Raw genomic sequence first — 22,151 nt, 5'->3', positions numbered from 1 at the left:
CGGGTTGAAATGATTCTCCTGCCTCAGCCTCCTGAGTAGCTGGGACTACAGGCGCATGCCACCATGCCCAGCTAATTTTTGTGTTTTTAGTAGAGACAGGGTTTCACCATGTTGCTCTCTTAAATCTTTTCACCTTGTAAGTTTGTCCTTTTCTCCAATTTGCAATAGTGGAATGTGGCTTGCACTGAAATACTATATTTCTCAGAGCTACTTATTCCTGGAGGCTGGCAGTCTGGAGTCCTGGAGGCAGTGTGTCTAGAAAGCAGCCCTCTGTAAGTTGAGAATAACCATGAGAATTGTGGGTTATAAGGTTTTGAGCAGCTCTGGCTTCCCCATCCTCTTTTGTTTCTACAGTGGAGTGTGACAAGAGAAGGGACCCATCTGAGAGTGACTTCATATTGTGGCCTTTCACCACTTACCTCTGGAAATTTGATTCCGGTAAGTCGGGGGAGTCTCCGGTATTCTCTGAGAACTCTGTTTTCATTATACAGCTGGACAACAGAATCTATGATGTGCCTGTAAAGATTAGAGGTGCATCCTGTTCCAGGAAATAATTAAAGTTTAGGCAAATTATACAGGTTTGCTTAAGAGAATGCTTTCTGCACATTTCATGTTCTTCCTCTCTATCTTAGCCTAGGGAGAAAACCGTGGGGACTCAGGGCTGGAACTTTAGTGTGATGGAGCAGAAGCTTAATTTTCACATGATTCTCAACAAACTCCAGCACATCACATGTATTATCATGTCCAATGGCTGCAATATGAAGGAGGCTTTTCCAAAATAATTGCTGCTTTGGTATGGGAAGGGACCTGGTTATGGTTCTTCTGGCCCAGCACAATGTTATGAAATGATGGACTCTGTGTGAGAGCAATCTAAGAGGAGGGGGGTTGGAGAGAACCACCTTGGGGTGGTAGAATGAAGAGTAACCAAGACATAAGGGAAGCTGATGAGGATGGCAGCAGAGGAGACTCTCATTCTGCTACATGAGGTGCTCAGAAACCTATGTTCTACTGAATGCCAATCACATAAGAAGCAGAGAGACAGCAGGCAGTGTACAGCAGCAGACAGAAGACAGAAGACAGCCTAGGAATCACAAGAATGATTTTAGAGGTAGATACCTCTAAGATGGAGGCAAATCTTTAAGCCTATTTATTTACCTATAAATAGGAATGATAGTAGCTCCCCTACCTCTCTAGCTGGGATATTTGTAATGAGTAAGTGAAGTAAAGTATATCAAAGTGCCTGAAATCTGTAAAACTCTGCCCCAGTCACATGCCTTTAGAAAAATACGTATTGCCAGAAGCAGACCAACTTGGGCCTCTCCTACCATTTTCTTTGTCAAAGCTGCTGAGATGACATTCCAGCTTTTCTTGCAGGCAGTTGTTGATGAAAAGGGTTTCCTTCAGGTGCTACCGCTGGCTCTGGATCTCATCTTCTGCAGCCATTCCACCAGGACATGGAATGAGATGGGAAATGAAGAACGCCAATCACTAAAGGGGTATTCAGGGGCCTCTCATCAAGATCTCTGCCCTTCACCATTCTTTTCCCAACTTCATCTTCTCATCAGGGAACATAAGGCAACTTTCTTTAAGAGCTTTTAAGATTTCAAACAAAGCATGGCCAAGTGCTAAGCAAACTCCACAGGGATGCCTCCCACATGGAGATATGGGAAGTATAAGGCAGGTTGACAGGAAGTGGAAAAACACTGAAGGTCTCTGAATAGGGCTTTTCTAGCACTAGGAAAGGTATGACCACCTCCTTGAGATGACTTGTAGGTACTAGGGAATATCTTCCTCTCTACAAAATATCTCCCCTGAGCATCTTTTTTTGTTGTTGTTTTTTGAGAGTCTCATTTTATCACTCAAGCTGGAGTGCAGAGGCACCATCTTAGCTCACTGCAACCTTCATCTCCCAGGTTCAAAGGATTCTCATGCCTCAGCCTCCCAAGTGGCTGAGACTACAGGCAGGCACCACTATGCTTGGCTAATTTTTGTATTTTTAGTAGAGACGGGGTTTCAGCATGTTGGCCGGGCTGGTCTCAAACTCCTGACCTCAAGTGATCCACCCACCTAGGCCTCCCAAAGGGCTGGGATTATAGATGTGAGCCACCGTGCCCAGCCCTGAAAATCTTTAACAGATGGTAAAGACCTTCTTCTGCACCTTATTGTGAAATTGGAAAGAGAAATAAGGATGCCTTTGTCAGAAGGTGGTATGAGTAATAAAAGCCACATACTTACACCCATCACTGACAAAATGACAAGCCAATATGGTTTATATGACTATGAAAGCTCAATGAGTGAATTAATATAATCTCTTTCTATTGCATAGAAGAGTATATAAAGCATATAGTCCCCTAACAATCCAAACTTTTGCCCCCAAAGCAAAGTCAAACATTCAAGTAAGGGAGAGGAGATATAGGTCAAGGTTTTAATCTATACACACACCAGTGAGGTTACCAACCCAAAGGGCTCTTATATAACTAAAGAAGCTCCAATGGCTAGCATGGAGTTATTCTGGGAAGAGGGCATGCTGGTGGCATTGCTGTTAGATTCAGCCTTTTCTCCAGCAGATAGCCTCATTGTTTATTTAGATTGAATTACAACACTGAGACTAAACTAACAGACATCTTAAAAATACCTTGGTGCTGCACAAAGATTGAGAACCCTGGCTATTTACCAAAGGGTTGCCAAGATCAAAATCTTGTCTTTACAGAAATCCCCTGATATTCTAGTAGTCAGATGGAACCTTATGGGAAAGCAAGCACCTGAGGGGAGATGGAGACTGGAGTTTGAAACCCAGGAACCAGTATAATTGTACCACCAAACATATGGACAAGCCTGCCAACGTTCTTGGATTGGCTAGAACAGCTTGGGAAAACAGTTCAGGAACTATAATTATCAAGAATATTTCAGGAAGGCTGGGTGTGGTGGCTCACGTCTGTAATCCCAGCACTTTGGGAGGCAGGGGTGAGTGAATTGCTTGAGCTCAGGAGTTTGAGGCCAGCCTGGGCAACAAGGCAAGACCCTGTCTCTACCAAAAAGGCAAAAAAATAGCCGGTAGTAGTGGCATGCACCTGTGGTCTCAGCCACTCAGGAGGCTGAGGTGGGAGGGTCATTTGACCCTGGGTTGTAGGTCGTAGTGAGCCAAGATCATGCCACTGCACTCTAGCCTGGGTGAGTGAACAAGAGACCTTGTCTCAAAAAATATATATTTCAGGAAAGATAAGGTGTCCCATTTTAAAGAAGGAGATCTGTTAAATGGATTTGTACATGTGCAACAGCAGTGGCAGAGAGTCTGCCATAATCTCTTCACTCTCTCCATTCTGGCCTGCTTTGAGTATACAGGCTTGCAGATGCCAGTCGGGGCCAGAGGGACTGAGGTGAGGACAGGAACAGAGCAAATCACCTGACCCTCCAGGGACCTGTACTTGAGACTTGATCCCAGAGCTGTGTTCAGCCTAATCACTTTTTTAAAGTGAATGTTTAGGGCCTGCCTGCAGAGAATAACATCTCTCAGTTTAGACAGTGGTGGTGAGCATGTAGAATGTAGGAGCTACTGAGAGATTGATGGAGCTTTATTTTTCTTATCAAAGGAGCACTTACTGCTATATCCAGAGCAGAGGGGTCTTCCTGTGCATCAAAGATGAAGGCATTGCTGCTGGGAAGCTGGTGGGAGTCATGGCGGCTGGAATGGGTCAAATACTGTTCATCTAGTGAGTCCTCCAGGACTTCATCCATTTCTTCCTCCTGGACGCCCTCCTGAGCCTGGTGGAGTAGGCAAGACAAGGGATTAAACCAAGGCAGCCTGGAACCACAGCTTCATAGCTAGTTCTGATCTGAAGCTGATGGAAGAGGCACCAAAACCAAAGGGACGATCACATCAAAGAGGACATATACAATCCACTTTTGACTGGTAGTAGAGTGTGCCTAGAGTTAGTATAGAAGTGAAAACAGCAAGTGATCAGTGCATTGACCTCATAACACACAGATAAGGCAGCAGACTCAACAACTACTCTAAAATACACTCAGGGCACACAGGACACACAGAGACCCATACTATTGGCTTCAAAATGCTGTGTTCAAATTTTATTTAATATGATGTGGAGTGGTCCATTGAATATTGGCTCTTGAGACAACAGAACCTCCCAGGACTTCTGCAGACTTTAGACCCCTAGCTCTAAATACTTGGTATGGTTTCAATTTAGTTTTCAAGGTAAACTTCTGGGTATAAAATATCTGCCAACATAATTTAGGACAACTGTAAAGAAACCAGATAGGCATCTCACTTTGGTTTGTAACCCTATAGGTTTTAAAAATACAGAAACCAGGGATCCCTGGTAAGTTTACTTTTCGGTAAGACTGACTAGTTAACTAAGTGTGAGAAATTACTAGGAACTAGGAACCAATACAAGAACTGCAAAAAGAACAGAGAACCATTTTTAAATGGACACAATTATGTAATCAGTCAACAGAAAAAGGAACAATCAACAGTTTCTGCTTTTTCTAGATCTGGGACCTTTAAGCTCTTGAGTCCTTGCTTCTGAGATCCTCTCTAGATTTGGTCAGTCCATTATCAGCCTCTTCATCATTTAGAGTTACCTGGGAGCCAGTGGCATTTTCCTGTCTTCATTTTTCTTACCATTGTGATTTTCAACAAACCAAAATTAGAAAGAGCTAGTCAGAAATTAAGCAGGTCCCATTTCACACATTGCACACATGGGGCCTATATGATCAGGGACATAACCCTTTATTTACATGTGTGTTCAGAATGCTCTGTGAGAATTATTGCAGGAGGCCTCAGGTTGTGTCTTTAGAGAAGTGACCTGGCAGGCTTGCCTGAGCCCACTGGACAGGGTGTTCCTGATGTGGTGAATCATCACCATGACATCAGCTGCCTGAAGCAGAGCAAAAAGTTTAAAATGTCTTTTGTTCCCCAGCTCAAAGAATACTTGCCTGGCTGCCCTTTGGACTTCTCCAGTTGTAACTTTCCTTCCTGCCACAGGCTGTTTGCCAGACCATAAGTGTTTGTCCCATAGCTACTCACACACAGAACCTGCTCCAGTCTCTGAGAGGAAAAATAGCCCTGTCCTACCTCTACTCCAAAACCAGAGGACTGCCCAGGTGCCTTCAAGTCTGTGCCTGTTGTGCTTCCTCAGATGTTCTTGGGGGGAATTCTTTTTTTTTCTTCTCAGTTTGTTAGTGAGAATTGGGGGTGATTCTATGAAAAATATTCCAGTATAAATCAACTTTTCTAACACCAGCTTCTACCATATACACAGCCTGAACTAACCCCAAAAGATTTGGACAGTTTATTGGGACCTGAAAATAAATAAATAAATAACCCTGAAAGAGAAATACACTCATGAACATTAAGATACTACTTCAACTGATCTGTACAGCAGCCGTGGAATTATGATTTGACCCACTTTACAAATGAGGAAACAGAAATTCAAGAAGGATCAATGACTTGCACAAAGTTAGTAAATACAGTGCTGAGACTAGAGCCTGGGTAATTCTGATTCTTAGTCCATGGATCTTCCCATTCTAACAAGCTGCCTTCTATCATACTGTTCTTTCTGACCACAAAGATGGAATGGAGACTTCTTCTTCTGGCCAAGTTGGAGTAATAGGGACCAGATTTGTCCTCCACCTTAAACAACTAAGAAACTGGAAAAAGTATTTTAAACTCTAGCTTCAACATTGGATATAGTGCAGTACAGTACAGTGATCCCTGAGAGAGAGAAAATAAAAGAGGTGAGCCCTATGATTGCTCCAGTTTGTTGCCTGAGATTGTCAACTGCAGAACAGGGAGGGAGGACCCAGACAGAGAGTGGTAGTAAGTTTGAAGAAGTCAGGGTGGCTAGACATCACAGGACAGACTAGAGAATAGGTTGCTGCACAGACAGAATGCCTTGGATATCTGTCTTCAATCTTCAGCTAAGTACTGATTAGTACATGTATTTGAGGAAATTATGCAAAGCAGGGCAAAGAACTTCCCAAAAGGAATAATCTCTGTAGCTCACACAGAGCTTTCAACACTTGGTATTTCCATCAGCTAGTGTGAAAATCTGTTTTAATAGAGGGAGCATTGATTAGACCAGGAGTCCCCAATCCCCAGCACTGGTCCATGGCCTGTTAGGAATGGGACCATACAGCAGGAGGTGAGCAGCCAGCGAGAAAGCATTACCGCCTGAGCTCAGCCTTCTGTCAGATCAGCGATGGCATGAGATTAGCATTGGAACACAAACCCTATTGTGAACTGTACATGCCAGGGATCTAGGTTGCACGCTCTTTATGAGACTCTAACTAGTGCCTGATGATCTGAGGTGGAACAGTTTCATACTGAAACCACCCAATTCCCAACCCTTACCACCCCACCCCCACCTTATCTGTGGAAAAATTGTATTTCATGCAACCAGTCCCTGGTGCCGAATCTGTGGGAGATCACTGGCTTAGAATCTTCAAAAGAGTATTGCCCCCGATGTAAACTATGGACTTTGTGTGATAATGACACGTCAATGTAAGTTCATCAACTGTAACAAATATGCCATTCTGGAGAGAGATGTTGATAGTCTAGGAGGCTGTGCATGTGTGGAGGCAGGGGGTATATGGGAACTTTTTGTACTTCTTGCTCAATTTTGCTGTGACTCTGAAATGACTCTGAAAAGTAGGGTCTATTTTCTTAAAAGTCATTTTGCCTCCACAGTGGGAAAAAATATAGCAGTTGACTAATAGCTGCTCTAATCCTGCCTAAAAAAAATTAAAAAGCCAGCTTGGAAAGATGAAAATTGTTTTTAAGTAACTTTATTGTATACCAAAACAAAGCTAAAAGAATTTTAACACAAAATGCAAAAAAACCCAGCACTCAATAAGTTACAATTCACAATGTCTAACCCTAAATCAAATAATGTTAGGAATGCAGAGAGAAAACTATAATCCATGATAAGAAAATCAATCTACTCAAACTGACTTAGAAAGGACACACCAGGTGAGAATTAAAAAACAATAAAAAGGACACAGATGACAGAATCTGTAGACAAGTACATTGAAACAAATATAACTATATTCCTTGTATTAAAGAAGCTAGGCTTGTGTGGTGGCTCATGCTTGTAATCCCAGCACTTTGCAAGGCCAAGGTGGGTGGGTCACCTGAGGTCAGGAGTTTGAGATCAGCCTGGCCAATGTGGTGAAACCACATCTTTCTGAAAAATATGAAAAGTAGCTGGGTGTGGAGGCACGTGCCTGTAATTCCAGCTATTCAGGAGGCTGAGGCACAGGAATCACTTGAATCCAGGAAGTGAAGGTTGCAGTGAGCTGAAATCTCACCACTGCACTTCAGCCTGGGCAACAGAGTGAGACTCTGTCTCAAAAAATAGAATAAAATAAAGAAGCTACAGGAAAATATGAAATGATGAGGAGTTACATAGAAGACATTAAAAAAAGACATAAATTTATATGAAAAATAAAGTCTGAGATGAAAATACACTGGATAGGATTAACAGCAGATTAGATGCTGTTAAAGAAAGATTAGTCAATTCCAAGACATGGAAATAGAAAGAAACAAAGAGAGAAAAAAAGATACAACAACAATGAACAGACCATTAGTCAGCTGTGGTAAAATTTCAAAGCAGCTAATACAAATATAACTGGAGTCTTTGAAGGAGAGGATAGAGAGAAAGAATAGAATATACATTATATATATTTGATATGTATATGCCAAATATATTGTATATGCCATAGATAAGACTATATATGTCATTATTATTCAAATTTGATGAGAACTATAAACATGCAGATGCAAGAAACTAAATAAAGTAGAACTATATGTAAAAGATAAAACTATACAAGGTCTTATCTTAATCAAACTGCTTCAAACCAGTGATAAATAGAAAATCTCAAAAGCGGCCAGAGAAAAAAGACATATTATGTACAGAGGAACAAAAATAAGAATTATGACAGACTTCTTGTTGGAAACAATGTAAGCCAGAAGACAGTGGAATATCACTTTTCAAACACTTTTTTAAAACAAAAACTGTCAACTAGAATCCTACATCCAGTGAAAACATCTTCCAGAAATGAAGGTGAGTTCTTATGCTCATCAAGATGAAGTAATCCACTGTACTCTCTCTTACTGATTGAAACTAAGAACTCTCAGGCCTGGCACAGTGGCTCATATCTGTAATCCCAGCACTTTGGGAGGCCAAAGCAGGTGGATCACTTGAGCTCAGTAGTTCAAGACCAGCCTGGACAACATGGAGAAACCCTGTCTCTACAAAAAATACAAAAATTAACCAGGTGTGATGGCAAACACCTGTAGTCCCAGCTACTTGGGAGGCTGAGGTGGGAGGATTGTTTGAGCCCAGGAGGCACAGATTGCAGTCAGCCAAGATTGTGTCACTGCACTCCAGCTTGGGTAAGAGAGCAAGACTCTGTCTCAAAATAAAAAACAAAACTCAGAACTCTTGAAAGAATATGAAAAGTGATTACCTGAGTGCTCTAAAGAGAAAACAGTAGAATGCAGATTAAGGACTATAGTCAAAACTAAAACAAAATCTACAATGGAGATAACTTTGCATTTTTTTCTCCCCACTTTTGGGCACTTGGGAGGAGCTAAGGGTCTTCAGAGCCTGTAGCCAACTTACCTGTGGCAAGTTCTCTGACAAGGATCTCTGTCAGCTGGCTTCCTTTGCTCACAGAATCTCTGTCTCTGGTAGTAGGCAATGCCAGTGTTCCTGAGAAGGCCCTCAAAAGACTTAATTATGTTCTTCACATGCTGGGTGAAAAGGTAGCAGACATCTCTCCCTTCCTGTATCTTCTGTCATAAGTGGGTCAGTTCTTCAGCCTGAGCCTGAATTCAGGGATCATGTATCCTAACATGGGAAAGAAGAGTAAAATGTGTGAGGGAATGTAGTGAATAATAGGTTATAGAAGTTTAAGAGGAGAGATTTCTTAGAATCCCTGTAAGGAACTCCCAAGTTGAATTCTTTTTTTTCTTTTTTTTGAGACAGGGTCTCACTCTGTCGCCCAAGCTGGCATGCAGTGACGTGATCTCAGCTCACTGCAACCTCCGTGTCCACCTCCGCCTCCCAGGTTCAAGCAATTCTCTTGCCTCAGCCTTCCAAGTAGCTGGGACTACAGGTGCCCACCACTATGCCAGGATAATCTATATATTTTTGTAAAGATAGGATTTTGCCATGTTGGCCATGCTAGTCTTGAACTCCTGACTTCAAATAATTCGTGCACCTTGGTGTCCCAAAGTGCTGGGATTACAGGCATGAGCCACCGCACCTGGCCCGAGATGAATTCTTGTACAAGTTGTGTGACTTGCCTGTGGCAGAAGGAATGAAGAAACAGCCTTGGGTTTGTCTTTTATTTTAATAACTTTGCTTTAAAAATATGCCCCTTTGGTTCCCCACTTTAGCCCAAGTACATTTTCATACAATATACATCAACATTATGTAGTAACTGGCAGGAAAAAAAAAAAAGCCAGGTTTAAAAGTGTTGGGTAGGTATCTCTGGTATTCATTGAAAGTTAAAAAGAAAAATCAGTGAAAAGGTCAAGAAGGGCAGTATTCTTTTTAATGACATGAAGATAGACTATAATCAGTAAGAAGGCAGTTAAAACTAAAGTACTGGATGGGCGCAGTGGCTCACACCTGTAATCCCAGCACTTTGGGAGGCCAAGGCAGGCGGATCACCTTAGATCAGGAGTTTTGAGACCAGCCTGGCCAACATGGCGAAACCCCATCCCTACTAAAAATACAAAAATTGGCTGGCGTGGTGGTGTGCACCTGTACTCTCAGCTCCTTGGTAGGCTGACCTAGGAGGATCACTTGAACCTGGGAGGTGGAGGTTGCAGTGAGCTGAGATCACACCACTGCACTCCAGCCTGGGCAACAGGGTAAGACTCCATCTCAAAAAAAAAAAGTAAAGTTCTGAGTAGTAATTTCATTACTGTATGTGGGATTTCATTGTTTTCTAATTATTGTTTAAATATTTCTCATGGTGGTATGGTTTGGCTCTGTGTCCCTACCCAAACTTCATGTTGAATTGTAATCCCCAATGTTGGGGGAGGGACCTGCAGGAAAGTGACTGGATCACGGGGGCGGATTTCCCCCTTCCTGTTCTCGTGATAGTGAGTGAGTTCTCATGAGGTCTGGTTGTTTGAAAGTGCAGCACCTCCCTCTTTGCTCTCTATCTCTCTCCTGTTCTGGCCATGTGAAGACCATGCCTGCTTCCCCTTCGACTTCTGAAATGATTGTAAGTTTCCTGAGGCCTGCCCAGAAGTAGAAGCCTATACAGATCACAGAACCATGAGCCATTTAAACCTCTTTTCTTTATAAATCACCCACTCTCAGATACATGTTTATAGCAGTGTCAGAATGGACTAATACACGTTGGGTTCCAATGTAGAGTGTGAGCTCTGTGAGTCTAAAGATAGTGCCACCTATTACCCAACTTAGAGCACCCGGTAGTGTGTACACATACAAGTAGTTATTCAGTTAATGTTTAGAACCATGTAATCCCAGAGCTGGACTAAACATTTACCATCATCTACCCCATCTAATGCTTGAATTTTCTCCCTGCTATTCTTCTAAGTAGTTATCTGCAGGTCCTCTTTCAAACTCTATTCCTTGGAGTTACTAGAAAGTGTCAGGGGAAGTAAAGACACATAATGGGGAGAAACAGGGGCTCCAGACCTATCCCCCCCTTCAATCAAATATCTCTGGTTTGGTGAGTTTTATACATTTGAGCTTCTATGATTTCATTTCAACAAACGATTAAAAGAAGTTTTGAATGCTACAGTCTACCTTATGTCTGAAACCCTCTAAGGATAGTCAATGCTGGTCCTGAGTGAGTTAATAATTCATTTTCCACATAATAGCTGCTCAGTCGTCTCTCTACCCAATAGCCCTACCAGTTAATACTCCACCTAGTATAATACTTTTTTTAAAAGTTTGGAGGAGAAACATTCCTATCATGAAAGGCACTTTGGAAAGCTTGAAAATATCTCTTATAGTAAACGTTAATGACAATCACCACATCTATAAATGGGAACAAATATAATAATTACAGAAAATAGTTGTTCAGAGTTTTATATGTGTTAGAGATGGTTCTAATTACTTGCAATTGTGCATTTAATCTTCATAACCCTCTAAGGTAGATACTGTCAGTATTTCCATTTTATAAATGAGGTAGCCTAGGTTAATGCCACACAGAAAAGTGAAGTAAATTTGACCAAGGACACACAAATAGAAGCCACATTGCTAGTATTCCATCGCAGGCAGCTGTCTCTATTTTACTAATATGATATTTAATGGAAAATCCTAGAGACCTAACTAGACCATAGGCTCATTGTGTCGTAGTCTAGTTCTGTGCCTGCCTCATACATTTCTGCCCTTGTCCTTGCACAAGTTTGCTCTTGGTTTTACCAGCCTGGACTGCCCCACTTCAAACAGTATTTATACACTTCCCACAGAGGTACCTCCTTACCGGAGCCTTGCAGCTGGCCTTGGCAATTCGGCCAGCTCCCTCTCCTGCAACTGCACCTCTTCCTCCAGCACAGATTCTGTAAGGTCTTTGCACTCTTCACACTCTAAGAAAAGACAGACATGCCTGCATGATGGAAAGCTGGCTGTGCTGCTGTGGTCACTGCCTGCAGGGCAGGAGGCAGGGTCTATCTCAAGGATAAAAGTATCCCCAGTACCAGGCTTTACACTGGGGTTTCCATATCTTTATTCCTCAGTCTCTCAACTACTTACTCCCTGTTTTAGAGATGAGGAAAGAAAAGCCCACAGGCCAATAAAGTCACTTGACAAGATGATTCAACTGGAATGAGGCAGTCAGAATTCACATCCCCTGGGGTCTGACTCCATATCTTTTTCTTCTTTCTTTTTTTTTTTGAGATGGAATCTCACTTTTTTCCCCAGGCTGGAGGGCAGTGGCACAATCTCGGCTCACTGCACCTCTGACTACTGGGTTATTCTCCCGCTTCAGCCTCCCAAGTAGCTGAGATTACAAGTGTGCCCCACCACACCCTGCTAGTTTTTGTATTTTCAGTAGAGACAGGGCTTCACCATATTGGCCAGGCTGCTCTCGAACTCCTGACCTCAAATGATCCGCCCACCCTGGCTTCCCAAAGTGCTGGCATTACAGTAAGTGAACCACTGTACCAGGCCATGACTTCAAATCTTAAGGCCAATTTCCCAAGCCTTACAGCCTCTTAAGTAAAACATGAACATAAGGGCATGAAATAATGACTTCCTGTGTGTTTAGGAAGATACTAAGAACTGTAGGACTGATGGTTCTCCTGTTTCAAGAGTTTCAATAATCCCAAAATATTTCAAAGATTTAAGCATTTATCTATATACAGCTGTGTAAAACTGTATATAGAGGAGAAAGATCCAAATGATATATGCCCAAAAGCTAATAGGTGGTGTTTTAAAGGGAGAACCAACACATAGTGTTTGTCATGGTACTGTTGCAGTAGGTTTTTAAGAATTATCATCATATGATCATCACCACTATCCAAAGAGGTAGTTACTACTCTATTACCATTACAGATGAGAAAACTGAGGCACAGTGAGGATAAGTTAGATTTGAACCCAGGAAATTTGGCCCTAGGGTATATGCTCTTTAATCACTGCACAATAATACCTTTATACTAAGGTCTTAGGTAATATCTTTCTTATTCTGTGGCTTGAGAAATTTTTTCCGACAATTATAATGAATGAAGTTTTTTTTTTTTAAACTAGTTTTTCCACACACCAAAGCTCATCTTTTCACTTCTTTAATAAGTGGGCTTTTGGCTTTACTTTTCTATGACAGTAAGTTAGACAGCAACTTTTAGCCACCCCCCAACACACACACAATGATTTATTTTAAAATAATTGTAGAAATTGGAAAGCAAACTCAATTTCAGTGTGAACCAGAATCCTCTTCTAATATCCCTGTTCCTCTCATGCCGTTGTTCCCACGATTCCTTGTCATTACAGCTTCCCCCTTCCCCGACTGTTAGTAACAGGTTTGGGATTTTACAGTGGATTTAAAAATGTGAGAGCTAACTGTGGAGAGGAAGGGGCCAGCCACTAACCTGGCCGGGCCTTCTATTGAGAACGGCGGTCTGTTCCACTTGGCCTTGTTCCCATTTTAGCCGTATGTCTCATAGCTCTGATCCTGGATGTCCACCTGCAGTTGCTTGCTGTCCGTAAACTTGATACTCAGAGAGAGACAGAAAGGGTGTTACAAAGTCTCTGATTCTTCTGGAAATACCCTCAATCTAACCAGCACGTGAGGAATGGCTTATCTGAACTTATGTGGAAGAGAATCTTGATCCAGGTATCATAAAGACTTTTTTCCATGTCTGCTCTTGAAGTTTGCATCTCCACATATCTGTTACTCAGTTGAGAATAGCTAGTTTTAAGTTCCTTCAAGGCAGATAGGGTATACTATTACTTCCCTCACCCCTGGTGCTGTTGGCACAGTGCTTTGCAAATGGGTGCTCTTAAAAAAGTTCAAATTGAATCCTGAGATGTTTTAACCAACAGTGATGTTACATGTTTGTAGAATCTGATATTCATTGCTGAGAGGGGAAAGACAGTTTCATGCTTAAACCAAGGTTTTAGTCTCTATTCCTCACTACACTCACCCTGCAAATTTTACACCTTTGTGCCTCAGTTTTTCTGTCCTTGGCAAATTGAGAGTAAAATGCCCACTTCTACCTCTCTGGGAGTGTAGTTAGGATAAAATTAATTTTGATGGAGAATAAAGTCTGCAGTGTTTCATTTCACAGAGGAAAGATGGACAATCATTCATCACTTTGGTGACCATGCCCCTATGGGACCTACTGTATTTCTGCAGGTGATTGGCCAGGGAGTAGGCAGTAGCTTTGGATGTCAGGAATTTCTCTGTGAGGTCTCAGAAATTCTGTTTGCACTTTTCCAGTTCAGAGCACAAGTACTGATTGGTTTCCAGGATGCTCATTTCTGCCCTTGGACCAAAACAAGTGGTGGGAGATACTGCCATGCTGAAGCTTGTGGAGGAAGTAGGATCAGAACCTAGGGAGAATAAACCGAAACAAATAATAAATTAAAAACGAATGAATTATGATAATGGTTGCACTACTTGGGTAAATTACTAAAAATTATTGAACTGTACAATTATAATGGGTAAATTTTATAGTATGTAAATTATACCTCAATAAAGTTTCTTTACATTAAACAAAGGATTTAAACAAGTCAAAAGAAAGCAGATCTGATTAATAACTTACTTTTGGGATAAACTTTGTCAGCATCCCACAACTCTGAGGATCCTTAGCCACAAAAACAAGGCACAGGCTGCCTAAGCTTAGAGTCTAAGGTACTGTCTGTGGTTCAGGCTCTGATAGGAATGCCAGAAGTAAGACCCAGTGCCAGGTAACAGTCTGGAGTCACAATAACAGAATTAGAAGGTGGGGATGTCATGGCATGTTACGATCTCTGCCTTCCAGGTGTCTAGGCCATGTGGAAACACAAGGTCTCTTCTGAAGGTCACCACCAATGGAGACCACTGCCTCAGCAGTCATTCTCAGTATTTGTATACCCTTGTGACAATACCACAGGCCTATCTCTTTCTAAAATTTAACCATATTTTCATTGTTTATTATTGCAAATGCATAGAAAACATCAAGGAATACATATTTCCCCAAGTTCTATCATTGTCTTAAGGACTGTCATGAAGTCATTTTCTTTCTAATGAAAAATTTAACACTTTTAGATAGTCTTGGTGTTCTTTGGTTCTCCAGTTTTCCACATCATTTATATTATAAGAAAAAAATCCTGAATATTCTGCTCAGTGTGTGAATAATTGATTTATATGGATTTAGAGGCCAGGTGCAGTGGTTCACACCTGTAATCCCACAACTTTGGGAGACCAAGGTGGTTGGATCACTTGAGCTCAGGAGTTTGAGACCAACCTGGGCAGCATGGCAAAACCCTGCCTCTACAAAAAATTTTTTAAAATTAGCCGGGCATAAGGCCAGGCACGGTGGCTCATGCCTGTAATCCCAACACTTTGGGAGGCCGAGGCAGGTGGATCATGAGGTCAGGAGATCAAGACCATCCTGGCTAACATGGTGAAACCTCGTCTCTACTAAAAATACAAAAAATTAGCCGGGTGTGGTGGCAGGGGCCTGTAGTCCCAGCTTCTTGGGAGGCTGAGGCAGGAGAATGGCGTGAACTCAGGAGGCGGAGCTTGCAGTGAGCCGTGATCATGCCACTGCATTCCAGCCTTGGCGACAGAGCAAGCCTCCTTCTCAAAAAGAAAAAAAAAAAGAAAGAGGAAAAAAAAAAAAAAGAAAAGAAAGGTTTTGACTACCTGAGGGGCTTTATTTATATAACAAGGCCACCTTTGCTAGCCAAACTAAACTAAAAAAGCAGTGGTTGTCACCTCAAACCCCAGGCTGCAGTTCAATAGCTAAGGTTCTGCTCCCTTTTTTACCATGACAACTTGGGTTCGGTTCCTAAATCAATTTCTTTCCAGTTTGATATTTGTGTTACTTTTGAACATTTTTTTTTCCAGGGAGCTTTCTTAGCAGGATCTTTGTTGGCTTTCACCCCAGCTGTTACAGAACAGCTTGACTGATTTCAAAATCCAGAAGGTCAGAGGGTATCCTGGGAAGATGGTGGAATGAGAAGCACCTGGAATCTAGGCAACAACTGCACGGGCAGGATCTGTCTGAACTCTGGAGCCTACTGAAGGCTTGCAACTTCCGGAGGGAGGCCCAGATGGTAAATTGTAGGTAATTTCAGTCAATTTCAGTCCTTAGCACAACAGCAGCTACCCAACACTACCCCCAAGGCAGTCAGCTTATGTTCCTACAGTAAGCTGCACACATCTTTCAGGATCCAGAATGGGCAAAAAGGATGCTGTCTCCAAATATTGGGGGTCTGGGCCGGGTGCAGTGACTCATGCCTGTAATCCTAGCACTTTGGGAGACCGAGGTGGGTGGATTACTTGAGGTCAGGAGTTCAAGACCCGCCTGGGCAACATGGTAAAACTCTGTCTCTACTAAAATTAGCCAGGTGTGGTGGCAGGCACCTATAATCCCAGCTACTCAGGAGGCTGGGGCACAAGAATCACTTGACCCAGGAGGCAGAGGGTGCAGTGAGCTGAGATCATGCCACTGCACTCCAGCCTAGGCGACAGAGCAAGACTCCATCTCAAAACACACACACACACACACACACAAACACACACACACACACACACACACACACACACACACACACACATTGGGGCTCTATTCTCTAATGGCTGATTGCAGCACAGAGAAAAAGAGGCTGGCAGCTACTGCTGTACCTTCCCCCATTGTAGCAAGCTCCTCACCCTAAGCTGAAGCAACTTTCAGAAAGTTTAAAGGGATGGTACCCTTTTTTCACTCTCCCTCAATTTTTCTCTTTTTCCCCTTTTGGGAGCCAGACATTAAAGGATAAAATATTCAAGAATAACTGCATATATAGGTAAAATTAGGGAGTGACCACACACCCAGGGAAAGGTTCAGGCTCAGAAAACATCTGTGAAGACCACAAGTTTATACCTCAGGCTGATCCTTGGCATAGAGACAACCTACGATAATCAAAAAACAAAACAATAACAGAAAAACAGCAAACCCTGAGGAAGGAGGAGAATCTAATTTCTAGAGTTAACCACACTAGTAGATTCAAATGTCCAGTTTTCAACAACAAAAATAAAAATAAATAAAAATAAAAAATGAACCAACAGAAACTCTTACTGAAAAATGCCTGATAGTCAAGTTAAGATTCGGTCACGGGGGAAAAAAATGAAAAGAAAAATAATAGGCCGGGCGCGGTGGCTCACGCTTGTAATCCCAGCACGTTGGGAGGCCGAGGCGGGCGGATCACGAGGTCAGGAGATCGAGACCACGGTGAAACCCCGTCTCTACTAAAAATACAAAAAAATTAGCCGGGCGTGTTGGCGGGCGCCTGTAGTCCCAGCTACTTGGAGAGGCTGAGGCAGGAGAATGGCGTGAACTCGGGAGGCGGAGCTTGCAGTGAGCCGAGATTGCGCCACTGCACTCCAGCCTGGGCGACAGAGCGAGACTCCGTCTCAAAAAAAAAAAAAAAAAAAAAAAGAAAAATAATAAATAATTAAAGGGAGAGAGAGAAAAAAAACAACCTGCTGGATGTGCTACTTGACAGGTTTGAAACAGCTGTCTTAAAGGTGCCCAAAGAACTAAAGGAAGATGTAGCATAAGACAAGAAAATGATGCATGAACAAAATGAAAATATAAATAAAGGATAGAAAATCAAAAAAGAGAGAAAAAAAGTGCTGGATCAGAAAAGTAAAATAAGTGAAATAAAAAATTAACTAGAGGGATTCAAAGTCAAATTTGAAGACAGCTGAGCAGGCAGAAGAAACAATCAGTGAACCTGAAGATAAGGCAATGGAAATCATCCAGTTTGAGGAACAGAAATAAAAAAAGATTGAAGAAAAGTGAACAGAGCCTAAATGACCATCAAGTGGGCCAACATATGCATCATGGAATTCCTTTTTTGTTGTTGTTATTTTGGGGGTGGGAGGTGGGGGGATGGAGTTTCACTCTTCCTGCCCAGACTGGAATGCAATGGTGTGATCTGGGCTCACCGCAACCTCTGCCTCCTGGGTTCAAGCAATTCTCCCACCTCAGCCTCCCGAGTAGCTGGGATTGCAGGCATGTACCACCATGCCTGGCTAATTTTGTATTTTTAGTAGAGACGGGGTTTCTCCATGTTGGTCAGGCTGGTCTCAAACTCCTGACCTCAGGTGATCCTCCCACCTCTGCCTCCCAAAATGCTGAGATTACAGGAGTGAGCCACTGCACCCAGCCTTGCATTGTGGAATTTCTAAAGAAGAAGGAGAGAAGGGTAAGAGAGAATATTTGAAGAAATAATGGCTGAGAACTTCCCAAATTTGATGAAAGACATGAATACAAACACAGTAGCCAGACAAACTCCAAGTAAGATAAACTTAAAGAGACCTACACCAAAACACATTATAATCAAACTTTCAAAAGTCAAAAACAGAATCTTTAAATTGGTAAGAGAAAAGCAACTGATCAGATGTAAGAAATATTTAATAAGATTATCAACAGATTTCTCATCAGAAACTTTGGAGGCTGGAAGGACAGGAAATCAAAAGCTGCCAATGGCCAGGAGCGGTGGCTCACATCTATAATCCCAACACTTTTGGAGGCCAAGGCGGGCAGATCACTTGAGGTCAGGAGCTCAAGACCAGCCTGGCCAACATGGCAAAACCCTGTCTTTACTAAAAATACAAAAATTAGCCAGGCATAGTGGTGGGTGACTGTAATCCTAGCTACTTCAGAAACTGAGGTGGGAGAATCACTTGAACCTGGGAGGCAGAGGTTGCAGTGAGCCAAGATCACACCACTGCACTCCAGCCTGGGTGATAGACTCTGTCTTAATAAACAAACAAATGAACAAAAAAAGCTGCCCATGAATGGGAAAAGGATCAATAAATGGGTATTCCAAAAAGTCAAAAGTCACACAAATATCAAGCCAAAATAAACTGGTTTCCTGACTGGAAATTGAACCCAGGCTATGGCAGCAAAAGCACAGAACTTTAAGCACTGAACTGCAAGGTAGAGCAGACTTTATTGTGAATCCCAGAAGGGATCTGGAGCAGGCAGTTTGAGCTTATGAAGAATTTTAACTTTGTTTTGGATCAAATTTTGCTCTTTAATTTAGTCAAGAGAAATTTTTTCCCTACACAACACAGATAATATTATCAAGAGAATTTTTAAGGGTAGCTATGACACTAGTATGTGCCTTTCTTTTAATTTGATCTTCGTATCAACTGTTTCAAATAAGAGATCTCTAAATTTTTTTTTAATTCAGGTGTCTAATTTAAGGGATCCATCTTCAGGCCATTGGCAACTAGAATATCCAATGGTGTAATTATTCCAATAGCAATTCAACCAAATAGCCTCTTTGTGGAAAGCCCAGGATGTCATTTTCCAGGTTAACTTCCTGGGAAGGGCACAGAAGAGGCAATCCCAAAGATTCCCCTCCAAGAAAAAAGTTCAATGCAAGGAGTAGGCCACAGATGGTTAAGGATGATGTTTGCCTCCAGTAACCCACAAATTTTGGGGGGCTTCTAGTCACAGACCTGTGAATCTGTGATACGAGGTAGGCCCTCTTGGGATTGAGCTTTTCTAGGACTAATCAGGCAACAAGAGTTGAGATGGCAAAAGCCTCGAAGGGATGGGACTTCTTAAGATAAACCCCAAGAGCCTGACATAGTTAGAACAAAAAGTGTACTCGGGTTCCCAGCCATTTTCAGACAGGCCACATAATATGACCTGAAAATTACCACCTCTTACCCGAGAGCAGAAACCAAGAGAAAGTGCTCCCACTTGGTGACAAGTCAAGCTCTCAAGGACATAAAATAAGTTGAGAAGGAACCTCAGCCAGTACCGCCTTTTATGACAGAATAACACATAGAGACAAAGACCAAGGAACAGACAATTTCTGGGAAGAAAGTGATTAAACAATATGAATTAGTACCACAAAGTACAAAAAAAGCACACCAGAGTCACTACACCCAAGACTAGTCACAGAAATCCTTTTCTCCCTTAATCAAGATTTTGGAGAGGGAAAAGAAACAGTGATTTTTACTGTCCACTTGATCAGATTCCACACAGAGAGGGAGGCTGGGAGCCTGGCTGGTAAAAAAATTCTTACCCTTATGACAGCTGATCAGATCCTGGGTTCTTCACTGCAGCTTCCAGAAGAGCAGAGCTTTGCTATCCTGCTTACAGCTCCATAACTGTAGGGGCCAATGGAAACCCTCCCTCTTAACCCTCTGAAGTTTCACTCAAAAATCAACTCACAAAAGGCAGATTAATTGGAGAAAAGGCATAAAATGTACAAACATGTACATGGGGAGGGCCACAGAGTGATTACCCTACCCTACCCACAATGGGATGCAGAGGCTTATATATGATCTCGAGGTAACAGAATGAATGAGGGCTCAAAGCATGGCCAAAACCAGGTACCATCAGAGTCATAGGTATATCCATTTATTGTGGACAAGACACGTTATGGGAGGGAGAGAAGAGGAGGCTTGGCTAGCAAAGGTGGTCTTAATATGTAAATGAAACCTTACAGGTAGCAGCTCTCAGAGAGAATAAAACCTAAAATTTCTGTCAGACCTTTACAGGTGTCAGACTCTCAGTTAATCTTTCCTAGATCTGGGCAAGGAAAGACTTGGCTGCATCAATGCAGATTCCCTGCAGATGCAAATCTCCCCAACAAAAGACAATTTTGCAGGGCTACTTCTACAGCTGGCTTTCTGAACAGACATCTCAAAATGTGTCAAAGAAATGTATTTTGGGGTGAAATATTTTTAATTCCTTCACATCTACACCCTGATGCACCTGCCGTTTCAACGCACCATTGTTGGTGGCAACTCCATTCTTCCCTACACTCAAGCCAAAAAACAGAATCTCCTTGAGGCTAGTCTTTTTCTCACAGTACACATACAATTTGTCAGAAAAATTACGTTTCCTGTTTGGGTTAATTACAGACTTTAATCTGCCCAATCTGTTTCTTTCTTGGTCTCTGAATTTTGGCAAAGGAGTCTCTGGTCTCCGGATACAGGAGGGATCGATTCTACTGACGCGTCTCAAAACCGTCAGACATTTAAGAGCCTTAATCTCGAGGACGGAGTTTGGGCCGCCCTTGACCCTTTTCTTTGGGCCTAGGCGACAAAATCAGCCTGGCCAAGCCTGTCTTCAAGGCCCAGGGGCAGGGCCAGGTCCTCCCGATGCTTCTTGAAGCTTCTCCCGCGGGTCGGCAGCCACCCTCCCCTTCTCTGTGACCTGCAGAGAAGTTTCAGGGGTCATTTATTCAATTTCCTAGGAGCCCGCGAGGCGCAGGTGCGCGGTGACTCTGTGGTTCCCACCGCACCCGCCCCACCTCCTTGGTCCTCTCGCTGTCTCCGGCGGGCAGTAAAGTGCCCAGTGAACTTGGGCTCCGAAGACACCCAGCCAGGGAGGGACCGTTAGGGAAGGGCACCGGCCCCCTAGGTCCTTCTCAGTAGGGATCCAAAAAAGGTCTTGAAGAAATAGAACGGGAGAGTTGGAAGTAGATCAAAGGGAAAGAAAGAAATCTTAGGAGATTTCCTATCTGAAGGCACCATGAAGAGAAAGTCCGCCTCCTCTGGGTCGGGTCCTGACGTCGCTGGTGAACCGAGTTCCGATCTCCATTGGAGACCAAATCAGTTGACTTTGGCTGGACTCCTAGTGAAGAAGCCATGCTTTGTCCTCCCTTGTTTAGCTCTTGATCCTGAAGCACTTGATTGTCTCTGCCGGGCTTTCCATGGATTCCAGGGATGCAACTGAGAAGTTTGTTTTTAATGCACTTACTTGAAGTAAGAATATTTGAAAGTATTTTTGCAAAAACAAAGGTTTCCTTTTGCACTGAAGACATTCAGATGTGAGGAAAATCACTCAGCTGGGGAAAGCAAGTGCTGTTGAGAATGTCTCACAAACACAAATTACACATCAGCAGGTAGGTTTGACCCTCAGGTTGGGCACATTTTAATGCACTGTTGGTGGAACTTAAGATGAATCTAGGACATTCATGATTAATATTTTTAGTTTTTTAGTAAAATTTAATATTTAAAATTTAAATACACATTCTGAAAATTATTTAACCAGCACAAGAAACTGGCTTTATGCCATTCTTACAAACACAGGAAAGAAAGATGATATTATAATGACAGTGCTTCATAAATGGCAACATTCTTAAAGTACCTAGAGAAAAAAAGTTAACCTAGAATTCTATGCAAAAATAAAATTTCAGAACTGTGAGTGAAATAAGGACATTGAAAAACATGCAAAAGCTAAAAGAATTCACCAACTGATGCTACAAGAAATCTTGAGAGTCCTCCAGGCAGAGGCAAAAGGATACCAGATAAAAATGTGGACCTATACAAAGAAATGAATATTGGAAATGGCATTTAGAAAGCATGTACTACACGTTTTCTTATAATTTAAATCTTTTAAAAAATATTTGACATAATAAATAAAAGTAATAATAATGAATCACAAAGATTATAATGCATAAAGTAAAATTACATAACACTAGGAT

At 42.2% G+C, this 22,151-nt stretch overlaps 1 pseudogene; it reads right to left on the bottom strand.

Moving 5' to 3' along the window:
- LOC134734239 (neuroblastoma breakpoint family member 6-like protein) lies at positions 1–22,048 on the bottom strand (annotated as a pseudogene).
- Positions 22,049–22,151: the final 103 nt, after the last annotated feature.

The sequence above is a fragment of the Symphalangus syndactylus genome, chromosome 12 (genome assembly GCF_028878055.3).
Source record: "Symphalangus syndactylus isolate Jambi chromosome 12, NHGRI_mSymSyn1-v2.1_pri, whole genome shotgun sequence".
NCBI classification, from domain to species: Eukaryota; Metazoa; Chordata; class Mammalia; order Primates; family Hylobatidae; genus Symphalangus; species Symphalangus syndactylus.
This window is presented reverse-complemented; position numbering and strand designations above follow the sequence as displayed.